Source organism: Haliotis rubra, unplaced genomic scaffold (genome assembly GCF_003918875.1).
Source record: "Haliotis rubra isolate DU_JTF1 unplaced genomic scaffold, ASM391887v1 Scf114, whole genome shotgun sequence".
Classification (NCBI taxonomy): Eukaryota; Metazoa; Mollusca; class Gastropoda; order Lepetellida; family Haliotidae; genus Haliotis; species Haliotis rubra.
Genome location: NW_025765048.1, coordinates 577,622 through 590,513, shown reverse-complemented (window position 1 = coordinate 590,513; position 12,892 = coordinate 577,622). Strand labels below are relative to the sequence as shown.

Here is a 12,892-nt window from a genome sequence, read left to right as displayed (position 1 = left end):
GATAAATAGTGCATTAAATTTTATGTTTTTGTAAATAGGGAAATTAAAAAACATTTTATTCAATTCCAAAGTGTCGCTGCAAGCAGGATGTAAATAAACAGATGTCAGGTCTGTCGTGTGGTCTGAAGATCACATCTTGTGTTCCAGGCAATTCTCTGGGATGGTGGTGGTAGCCATATCTCTGATAGCGGGGAAATGAATGACCAAATATGCAGACAAATCTATCAACTTGATATGATAAAGGCATGACATAGTAATATTTCTTTATCGCATATTGCTACACAATGACGTAGGTGTATCTTTAGCCATGGGACCAGGCCAGCATGTGTTCGTCCTTCATGCTGAGAAGTGATAGTCACAATATGACTTGTCATCAATGCGAAATGCAAGACTTTTTGACGGCCGTTTGACAGTAAAATTTACACTGGATCCTAGCAGAGTTGATCATGAGATACCTAAAGTAAGATGCTTTATGTTAATAATCCATATCAGTTAATGTTTGTAATGACAGGTTTTGTTTCCTTAAAGGATATCTTATATTCAACATGTCAGTTGATGTATCATGTAATAGCTCAGTAAGGTGCGGTGCGAATAGTATATTAATATTAGTTTACTTATTTCAGAAACCAAAGACTCATTGTGTTCGGAGATTCAAAGCAATTGTTTATTTGTAGAATTTAATCTTTCAACAGTAAAATGCATTTTGTAGTTTTAGGTTTTAATGAAGCAGAATAGGTGTTGAAAGGCTGTGAATACTGTGTTGCTGTTGACGTGTTTGAGGGATGGTTGATGTGTTGAAGGGGTGGACAGAAGATTATGGAATTACAGCCCAATCTTGGACTAAGTTATCTGTATAGCAAAGCATGGCATTATTACCAAATCTCATCGTCCTTACCTGAGCTCAACTGTCCATGAACATATTTTCTTAAGCACAAAACTCTTTATAGCACAATAATTGTGTGTTTGTTTGGATAGAACTAGTATCTATTTACGTCCAATTAATTCTACATAGAGGCATTAAGTCGGCCATTTGACAACCAGTAATTTCAGTGGTCGGGTAGAACCCTTCACTGTGGAAATAATTACTACCTTACAGAACCTTATGTAAGAGTTCAGCAGGGTGACCATTAACAGGGTTTAGAAATTTCCTATGTGGGCATTCATTCAGATTTCTTAGCTTCAGTCTGTAGAGGACTTTAGAAGCTAAATGAAGCATATAGTGTGTTTTAAACATGGGACGCTTAGCTTTATTCAAGTCCTGTAAAAGTTTGACTCACCCCAAAACAATTTCTAAGGCTGTTCCTGAATATTTCCACAACTCATATTATCTCTGGAAGTTCATGTTGTATACATGGGTGCTTGTTGTAGTCAGTATGGAGCCATATTGTGAACAAGTTCGAGATTTTATCCTTAGCTTTTCATGGCGTGTTAATGATGTTAAAGTATGAGGGGAAAGATTTATGGCCCATCCATGTGAATACAAAACTTCCAAGCTCAATCAAAAGATTATTATTTGAGTATACCATTAGATTGAAAAATTCTTCTTTATGAAATCCTTTCATATTGCGATTAGACTGGAATTTTTTCATCTTGAAGACAAATGATTATTTGATTGATATCAATGTGTGTACTGAATCCAAAATGGATTAGAATTCCTTGGTTGTGAGGATGAGCAGGCAGCCATTAGATATGTCATTCTTGGGGGATATAGTATCACAATCTCAAGCTGTAGAATCCAGGATGTATGAAAGTATTAAAATTCCCAGATAGCCCCAGAGCAGTGTCACTATATTTGGAGACGAGGACACAGAGTGCGACAGGGTTCCATACTGTGACCTGAGTTCTTTAAAATACCGAGCTCCCCTGTTTCACTCTCTCCCCACACTCCTACCTTACCCACCCAACCATCTACCTCACCCCACCCTTCTACCTCACCCACCCGACTGTTCCTATCTGTTCATAGTGCCACACTTTAACACATCCCCATCCCAACACACCCACAGTATTGCTCTCTACAGCCTTAGTGGGTGTTTTGTTTGCATAACTATTTTGTTTGTCATATCAAATTAGTTTATACGAATAAGTATTAGGACATCTCAGTAAAAACATTAAGTATGATTTCACAATGATTTGGAAAATTTATTTTTCCAAAATCAAAAATTCTATTATCAATGTGATAAGTTTTTGGCCCAAGTACAGAAAAAGTTTTAAAAATATAATTAACACAAAGCACCCATTCTTCAGTTGCCATATTCCGTCTTAGTCTTAGTGAATAAACTAAATCTTTGTTACCCTGCCGCAATGGATTGAGATTAACCGCAGATCATAGGGAAAACTCCATCTCATATATTTCCTTCAACTCACGGTGTAAATCGCTGGGACGTCAGGGGAAGTTATTAATGTTGCCACTTTTTCTTCAGGGGCCTACAAGCAAAGCAATTTTCCTTTTTCTACTCTAAAAATCAGGATATTGAAGTGCAGGGTCGTGGACGAATTAAACTTGGGGTGTATCAACCAGAGTGAAACTTGGTTAATTTGTCCAGACTTTAGACATTGATATATCATCCAAGACCTTATAAGGTTTCCAGATGGATTACAGATCATAGGTCAGCATTCCTGGTTACATGAAGGGCACCGGTTGACAGGGAGAGGCCTTTTGTTAGATATTTATGTAGTTGTCTTCATGCAGTATTTGTCATCAGTTTTCTTGATAATAAAATGTTGATAATGATAAATTTCATTGAGTTTGTCAACATATCAAATCACATAACTTTGTAGCTTGTGCAGATAAAAATGTGAACTGTTTACTAGACTTGAGTGTGAACTGCCTTGGGGTTGATGCCTTGTTAAAGTGTTTTTGAAGCTTTAGCTATTTTTTTATATCTTTATGACTTGTCCCCCGTAAGTCTTTGCAGCTTCCTCATGCTTGTTTAATTACTATCAAAAGATAAGTTCATCCCAGAACCCATTTCAGTAATTACACAAGCCGTTATGCATTGGTAAATTTTCATTGTGTGTGGTCCTTTATTGAGAAGCAGGACAGTTTAGTTCCCATAAAAACAGTGTGTCATAATTACCTGACTGATAATACCATAACCTGGTTCAGTTCATGGCGGGATCTTTGGGTAGATACGTTGGCACAGTTCACTTCAACATTCTGGTCACGATGGGTGGAAAATATTTTAACACATTTATTTTGTCTGGATTTTGATGAAAGAATTTGAATTTTCACTGTCATTGCTTGTTATGTGTGGCTTCATGGATGCTTGAATTAATAAAATAATAGGATTTTAATCAAGAATTTGATGCTACAGTAATGGATAGGGTAGTGGACAGTCTAATCTCAAGAGTGAAAATAGGTCTGTCAATGACCTTTTCAATGTTCAAATATCCTCGTATATAAGGTCAACCTTCCTAGCTCTCAAGAAACGGCTTATTCTACTGCCAAAGTTGCTTTATACAAGTAAGCTTGGTTTTAAAGAAAACACTGAACCCATTCAACACCCTTTCCTAAGTTTAAGAGCTGCAAGATTTTTTCCCATCTCCTTTGTGTAAATATGCAGTGTTTAATCACATTTCCCCCCTTCTTTTCATAGGCAGTTGGAAGGCAAACAGTATGGCTTGCTCTAAAGACAGCTGTTATGTGGCGTTGCTTAGTTATTTCTGCAAATATTTTTTGTAGACCTTGTGTTAATTTGAAGGCAAATCTGGTCATACTTTTATGAGGGGAGTAGAATTAGGGGGGGAAATACATTTTCCAGTTTAAAAAAAAAATCTGGTTTCAGATACAGCATTCTATAACAAGAGATGAATTGTAAGGATGGTTCACATCAATTTCAATCAAATATTTGCCAAGAGAATCTGCCATTGAGGACATGTGTCTGTATATAACAGTATGTCTTTCACAGGACTTGGAGGTGTTTGTGAAGCACCAGTTTCACAAGCTTGGTTAGAGTGAGATGATTGAAGGAATAAATTAATTAGCAATTTTACTCGGGCTGTGTTGTGGGTATGTGTGTGTATTTACCTCTTGAGTCAAGCCGGACACAAAAGCTCAAATCTTGGTCCCACAGATAATTTCTTGTTTTGTGAAACCATTCGCAACAGTGTTGCCATGACCAGAAAAAGTAAATATCACTATTGATTGAGAGTATATTCTCAATGTGCAAATGTTTAGTTCCAACACTTTTCTGCCTTTGGTCCAAGTGTATTTTAACATTTTACTTGAGTAATTGAAGAATGACAATTTAACATGATGGAAGTACAAACCTGATCCATTAATAATGAAGTATCATAACAATCATAAGAGATAAATTAATAGATCTGTACACTGTTCTGTCAAGAACACTGAATTCCTACAAGAAAACCATGCCACCTTGGTTAAGCTACTCGCTTAAACTGTTGCAAATGGCCAAAGTATTGTAAAAGGGCAGCCATCTCAAAGTCAGATTTAGTGATTCTAAGATGACAAATATCTCCCTGGTATGGCAAGTAAAAACGTGATTTTAACGATGCAGAACAAAAGGAATCCCAAAAATGTACTGATCTAGAATCACATTATTTAGAGCGCTTTAGAGGTATTTTCTCCATCAGAATGATAATCTGTCTTGTGGGAAAGCTGGTCTGTTGTCGGGACAAGCTGCAATACCATCCGCCATAACAACAACGAACTAATCAGACCCGAAGTTCTGATCCTGTGATAACACAGTCAGCCAGTTGAAAAAACTAAATCTGAAAAATTTCTCTTTTGCACTAAAATGGGGGGTCACAAAAAGATGGCGACACAAGAACTGTTTCCCCAAAAGTTCGCTTTGCCAGATGTGGGACTAAAACACTGAGATGGAAACCAAGATCCAGAATAAATACTTTCTGCCAGGATATATAGGGATCTATGTTGGCCCATATGTTTGGTTTGGCGGCCAGTTTGCCTAAACAAAAGAGGGACTTGCAGTAATGCTAACACTGCTAGAAAGAGTCACTGTTTCTTCAGCTCCCTCCGATGTGGAGTTTTTAGTCCAATTATCACGTGATTTCCTTTGTGACATGTGGAACCGAAGTTGTATTTTGGGATGTTGTTGGAGGAACTTTAAATGGGTTGAAAGTGAAATTCTGAAAGCTCAACTCTTATTTTAACATCACTTCGAATTCCAAACATAAAGTTAGCTTTATTATTTTTGGTGAAATAATGATGAAAGGCAGAAGGACATTTTTATCAGCTCTTAGCAAATGAGTTGCATGTGCCTTGAAGTATTTTCTAACGATGTGAACACTTTGTACTATGAAGTTAAAATTGCTTTTGTGATAAGGGGTGATTGACCTTCTCCCCAAAAGGTGAAGGTCATAGTTTTCGATGAACAAATTGCTGCAATCTTTAGAAATATGAGACACTTTTGGATATTAATAGCATTCGTGTTGATAAAGAATATGGAATGTTTCTTTATTTATAACACAAAGATCATTATTCTTTTGTAACAACATGTCGATAATGCAAGAGGGCATTGTCGTCTATACTTTAAATTCTTATTTGTGGCTATGAAGCATGCACCATTGTTTCAATAATCCAGCTCTTTCCAAGACCCATCTAGCAAGGTTTTTTGGGTTGAGGATTGTCCATTGTTTGTACAGGAAATGAATGACTTCAGTTTACTTCTGCGGAAGGGGCAAAGAAACGTGGTGTTTTTCACCTGGATCATATGTAGCTGTCAATCACTCATAGATTATATGACCCACTTTTAAGTTGTCCTAACTTGAATAATGGATAATGTTGCAATACTATTTTCATTTCTATCCCTGTGTTATGACAAAAAATGTTATTTCATCACATTAAAGGAAACGAAAACAAAAAAATTCTGAAAATATGTTGACTCGGAACTGACTTCTGTCTCCATACTTGTCGTGAACCAAATGTCTGCCTTTCTACCTGTTTTGTGAATGACTTAAGCCGATTAGAAATCTATCTTGTCAGTTGACTGGCTGTTTTATGCAGAAGTGACAGTTTTGACAATAAGCTGTTTTGGACAGAAGAAGTTTTGATTTGGAGATTGGGCATTTTGACACTGAAGGCAGTATGGTCAACTTGAAATCTATGTCAGCTTCTGTTTTGACTTCAAAACTCTACCTCCTTGCAGGATTTATCAAATAGGAACCACGGAAACATGATTAGGAGGCCTTCCAGGGTATTGACAATATGACAAAGGCTTGGTTGGCAACAGAAGTTGCATTGATGAGCTCACTAGGACGTCTTGGGGTAGAGAGCTGAGACACAATGGTAAAGGAAAGGTTCAAACCTTCCACTGGCTTGAAGTCATGCTGGGTGGCTTTCGCTTGTAGAATCATTAATGGCAAATTTTGGTCTCGATATGCTTGGATGATGCCAAAACAATTGCTTCCACACTGCCGATCAACATCCTTGCTTGCTACTTACCTATGAATGCTTGTGTTGTGGAAGTACAAAGACAAAACTATGGAGGAATTATGTCGAGGAAATTCTGCTTGTAATAATCAGCTGAAAATTCTTTACTCCAATTTACTGAAGTCCTTTTCACCTTATTTACCAGTTTGGGACAAAAGCAACTCTCTTCAGAAGACCACTGGTTGGCATGGTAATGACTTGGTTCAAGTCTGGTCTCTGGCTTTTTGATTGTGTGACAAGACGGTAGTGAACTGAACTGGTGTTTGAAAATGAAAGGGATTTGTTACCCATAGCCAGAAAGGGAAAACTATTTACTCTCCCCGACACAGATTGAACAATTATTTATATATGACCTACTTAGAGCGATACGCAATGAAGCTTTTGATGTCATATCTTAAAGGTGTAATTATTCTGTTCAGGACCTAACCATATTCATATTAGAAGCTTCTTTCAATACCACACAATCTGTTGTTAACCTGAGTGGGCAAGACTACCTGAATGTGACTCAACGCCAGGCTCATGGGTTTGGAGAGACACGGAAAAGTTTTCTTTTTCATATTAACATTAGTATTGACGCTCTTTCAGCTGAATGTAAGTTTGTCATTTATTAAAGTTGTAACACTAACAATTGTAGAAACAAACATTCTCTCACTTGTTGTGAGTTGTTCAACCCATTCATTTTTGTCTGTATTTTTTGTCAAAGTCATTGCGATTTAGCATCTGATATTCATTTTGAAAAAAAATATGTTATTGTTTTGATTAAAAGTTTTAAACGTAATATCAAATGATTTAGTTGGCTCGCATAAATATCAAATAACTAAGTCATTCCTGTGCTTTATTTAAGTCAGGTAACTAATTTTTTGTACTTTATTTAAGCCTGCAAACTAATTTCTTGTTCTTTATTTAAGCCAGCAAACTGATTTCCTAAAGATTACATAAGCTTTGTGCATAGTTGTCTCATGAAATCAATTAAAATATTTTCTGTTTTTGCTCTTAAGACAAAATTATCTTCAGGTTGTTAATAACAACTAAGTAGATTTGAATCGTGTGAGTTTTCTTAATTCAGAAACTCAGTAATGAGCTGTATGAAAGTATAAATTAGCCAAAAGTTCTAATGTATATGGTAGATATTTAAGCCCCAAGTTGGTTCATATTGACCCCATCAGGAGAGGGGTTGTATGGTATTGTGTATGGGATCTGACCCCCCTGACCCGACCCCATCGTAACTGACCTATTGCGATCGTTGACAAATTGCCAACCACACTCTATGCCCCGTGGCATTATATTAAAATAGACGACATCACCAACAGGCTACTTTAGTGCACATGAAATACCTTCCAGCTCAATTTGTGATATTTTCAGGCAATTAATAGCTGAGATAAAGACACAAATTGACTGTTCCTTCCTGTAGAAAAACAAAATTACTTGAAAATTGAGCAAGCTGATGTTCCTAAAAATACAGATAGATATGTTGTTATGAAAGTATCTGACACTGATGAATGAACACTTCTCCAACATTTCCCAAATCTGCATTAATGATGGGACTGGTAGTGCATATTCAAAAATACATATATCAATCAATGTGTGTTATCCTGACAAGGAATAATTTCAGTATGTAATTTGTATAGTTTATAGTCTGATATTGACGTAGTCATGGAAACTGAAGCTTCCAGTTTTCATAACAGTTCCACCAGTTGTGATGTGTATATTAAACTTTGTAATGTTTTTACCTTGTAAGAACTTTTTATGGAGGATTTGCTGCACAGCTTGTGAGAAATTAGAATTTCATTTTGAATTTGAAGTACCAACAATTTATGTTCATTATTCAGATGTCCAATAAAGGTCAAACATGATTCCTGTGGGAGGTGTTTACCACTTTGTTGACCAAGATTCATAATCAGGCCAATTCACATATGTGAGCCTGTGTCAGCAGATCCCGACACTCATAGGGGATGCAACTCTTCACAGCATTTTTGATAGAAATTCATCATAAGTGTTTGTGAAAAAAGAACTTTATACTTAAATGTTACAAGTGTAAATGTCTCAAGTAACTTACAGATATTTTCAAAGTAAACGTTTGTTGCTCAGTCGTCTTGTATACAGCAAATCTGCTGATTCCATTTTATTCTTCGTTAATTCTTGGCAATGTTTCTGTAATGAGGATAGTAATATGTGAGTTATACCTGATTTCGTTCACAAACCTGGCACATTTTGATGTTGCGTGAGCAAGATAAAAATCTTGCCAAGTCGTACTTCTTAGAGCGGAAAGAGGCTTCTCAAAGCCCTGATTGCAAGATGGGACGAAGTTTGAAAGACGGGTCACCTGTCCCTGGGTAAATGTCAGCCGAATTTCGTGTAATGTTTATGTACAGGAGAGACGTCTTTGGCAATCCACAGTTGTTCTTTCAAGTCCTAAGCTGGGGCATCGCTTGAATGTTCGTGTGAATGTTTACCTTAGAGCGTATTCTCTCCGCATAGCGAACATTGCATCCATCCATTTGTAGTCTTTGATGTCGTTGTCTTTGAAGATTGATATGAAGCCATGTGACTCTTAAACTTTGTCTTGGACAGATTTCAGTTTGTATATCATGTACAACTTTTTCGGAAAATTGCCATAAGATGACTGTCTGTTTGAGTGCGATTTGTTAGATTATGTCCCCATGTTGTGTCCGTCATTAGGGATGTGAGGTTGTTGTGGCAAGTGTTTGATGTTATAATTCATCAACGTTCTCCGACACCTGAGCAGCCTTTACTTGTTGGAGTGAAACCTTATGGAGATAGGGATTGAATATGGAATAATACAGGATAGAAATGTAGAAACTGTGTTTAAATTTTCGTATTTTAACCAACACTCACAAAGACATGAATTAAATCCCTTTTTGTTTGATAGAATAAATTTGTTCCCAAATCCTGATGTCACTCTTAATATAAATAGAACCATTTTTAAAAGGTTTTTATCACCAACATTTTGCAAAAAACTCTCATTAATCCCCCCTTGTTAAATGGGATAATTTTATTTGCAAAAACTAATGTGGCTTAAATGTCAATAAAAAATCAGATCTGTTTTAAATATTTTTGTGCTCCTTATTTGTCAAAGATTTCCCCGACCTATAATAAATTCCTGATATTTTGGATGAATGTGTTCACAAAATGCTTTATTGTCGCAAGTCAAACAACCACTACAAGTCGTGGGCTGTTTAGGATGCCTTCTGAGGACATGTCATTCCTACGAAATGATAGATTATGTTATTCCCCCAACTCATTGCTTTCCTGTGTACACACATATCGATTTCCTAACTTTCATAATTCACGTACCTGCCAAAAGGGGGGAAAATGTCTGTATGTCATATTTACGTGTCCGTGTTTCTTGCAAGGGCTGGAGGATTATTTCATGTTACGTGGTCAAAAGCTCAAGTTTGTTGTGTGTGAAAATTGTCATGAAATAGTTGTGCAGTTTGAACCACATGAAACTGATATCCTTAAGACTGTTTGTACATGAGTTTAGGTCTATATGAAAGGATGTTGTTTTCTATATACAAGTAAACATTGATGGCAATGGGTTCTGGTCAGTGTAAGGAAATATTTGTAATCTGAGAGTGGCGTTGTAAAATAGCGACAACCCTAGCCTTATAAGAAAATATCACAGAGAATATGATCTATGTTGATTGGATCCTTCTAATGATGAATTATAGATATAATAATCAGCATCTGGCACTGATCAGATTCTCAAAACGAAATGATATAATTTATTTACACTTGAGTTCATCAAATGCAGGCATTTTTTGTATAGTTCTTAAAAGAGTAATTCGCGGCACGGAAGCAAGCCATATTTAGAGGCCTTGTATGAATGAGAAATGTGGATGCAAAGCGGCTGTGATCAGCCAACTCACAAATTGACTTGCTGAATCGACAGATATCCCTGACTTGGTCTCAACTGCACAGCGCGAGAAGTTGGAGAAGTCATTGAGTGCAACACGCTAACAAACAGTAATATCTAACACATTTAGTCAAGGAGAAACGTCATTGGGCCTTAGTCATCACGGCCATTATTGGCAGCTTTTTTTTGCTTTTTTCGCCCACAGGCACTGTGAATTTAGGTCGTGGGATGTCTGGGAAAATTTGTCATTTGTAAACATGATGTTGGTTCTATCGATTTTTGTGTGATTCGAGAAGACAGCTAACAACAATTGCTCATTTACAGTGACCTGTTTTTCTTAGATTTTGAATAAATACATTTTTTATGAAAGTTTCAAATCATATAAATGTTCTGTTTTGTCAAATCATGAAAAACAACATGATTTTTTATCTGTGGAGTTTTGGACAGGGTGTTTGTCAATCAAATGTTCAGGATTGCCGATTTATTAGATATTAGTAAAATAATGCTATTTGAAGAATTGATATCTTTTGTTTATATGACCAAGACCTTGACGTAATTTAGCTGGCATCAATAAAAATGGAGTTGAGTGTTCATGTTTTGTTTGCGACGAGGACAAGTAAATAAATGAAAGATGCTGGTTATATATGAAGTAGACTGAGTGTCAATACATGGGTGAAATGTCCCACACAGCCTGGTATGTGACTGGGTCAAACAGAAACACAAAACACTGGGTAGTGAGTCACACTAAGTTTGTTGTGACATGATGCTAGCCATCAACATCATTTACAGCCTGTGTTGTGAAAGTATGTCAGGTCTGGTGGCTTGTTTTGATATGTATGTAATGTGAAGTTAATCAACACACTCCTAAAAGCAATCTGCTTGGAAAAACAGTGCTAAATCAACAATTTCAGCCATTTTGAAATATATCCTATACATTTTGTTTAACATCTTAACTTTAATATTTGTTCAATTAAAATGAAAATTGGTTCCAATGCCAAGGCGTAATTGAAATGTGTGATTAGGAAAACTCTCATCTATTTATGTAAGGGGTGAGTGGGGACTGTTAAATCAGGACAGCATAATATTTCCCCCCTGTAGAAAATTGGCGCCTTGAATACACTCAGGCTGCTGTCAGTGACAAGTACAATAAATCAGTCTAAACAGGAGCATACTTCATCCATACATCACTTGGCTCGACAACAGCTATAGCCATGGAGACTGTTTCACATCTATCTTCTCTTGTCATTTGCATTTTTTAAATACATGTCAGCAGGTTCAGATGTTGTAAACAAATTTGTAATAGTTCTCATGCTTAACATTAAAACAACAATGGAATAATTTCAGTTTTGATTGAGCCTTCAGTGACCAAATTAATCCTGTTAGTGGAAAATTAAAGTTTTTGTTATGATTCGTTTCAAAATATTCTTGCTCATTTAATCCTTTCACCCCTCATAGTATTGTCATTTTGGATGTATTTATACACATACCCTTTTCCTTTTCTCGTATTGTAGTCTGAACAAAGAAAAATACAATGGAATAAGGAAAATGTGTTGAGAACATCACGTCCCTTTGTAGAAAATATTACTGTAGCTCATCAAGTCAAGCCAGAAATTCCTCAAGCTGGACACCATTGTTGTGGGCCTTAGCTGCACCGACTGACCCCACATAACTTTCCCATTATGGCGGCTACTAAGTAGCTGCTTTATGGTACTCTCATGTAAACAGATATCCCTATCGCCCTGTTCATTTTGTGCTGAGGGATTTTGTGGTCTGAATACTACTTATTACAGCATGATTTATTCAGCTTGGGGAGCTGTCCAAGAATAGAAGCAAGGGGAGTTTCGCCTGAGCAGCTGATATATACAAAGATTTTGTGACCAACCCACAGAAACCCCTTTAAGGGATTCCAGCCCCATTTCAATCTTTAACATGGCAGGTTTAAGTCGTTAATTACTTTCCATGCCGGTCATGGCTTGAATAGGCCATGACACATGGTGAATTGGGTCGCGGGGTGATTCGGTACAAATAGTTGCGGCTTTGTCCCCGGTATATGCAGAGAGAGGTAGAGGTGTTGAATTAAGATTGGGAGAGGTCTTTCCCTTCTTGATAGCCTGTCACATGACTGGGAGATATAACATTGCAAACTATTTCATTTCATTCAGCTCCAGGGAACGCTTTGAACAGAGCTCCCCGGCACTCTACGTTTCTGTTCATAACTTAACTGGAAATTTCTCACATGGTTAAGTCTCCACTTTGGTGTCATGTTCAAGAATAGTATGCTTATGTTGGAAAATTGATAACCCACACACAACCTGCCATGTACTTACTTGAACTTGCAAATCTGTGGCGTATTTCAAATAAAGATTTTTTATAAACTGATTTTGTGTCCATGGTGTTTGTTTTATTGCAAATAAATTGAATACCTTGAGCATTAGAACACACAACTTCTTTGTAATATGAATATATCAACGTGTGTCTGTAATAGTGATGTAATCACTTATTATAAGGTCGTAAATGATTTAAAAAACTCTTTTTCAAAGTTGTTAAAATGATGGAAGTTTTGAATGTAGATATTGAACGTGACATGCAAACCTCTAGGGCCC

General features: G+C 36.6%; 1 protein-coding gene across 13 annotated transcripts in view; it reads left to right on the top strand.

Annotated features, from left to right (window-relative positions):
• The window catches only part of LOC124252825 (nuclear hormone receptor HR96-like), a 316,210-nt gene that overhangs the window by 283,383 nt on the left and 19,935 nt on the right, over window positions 1-12,892 (top strand). The window lies entirely within an intron of this gene.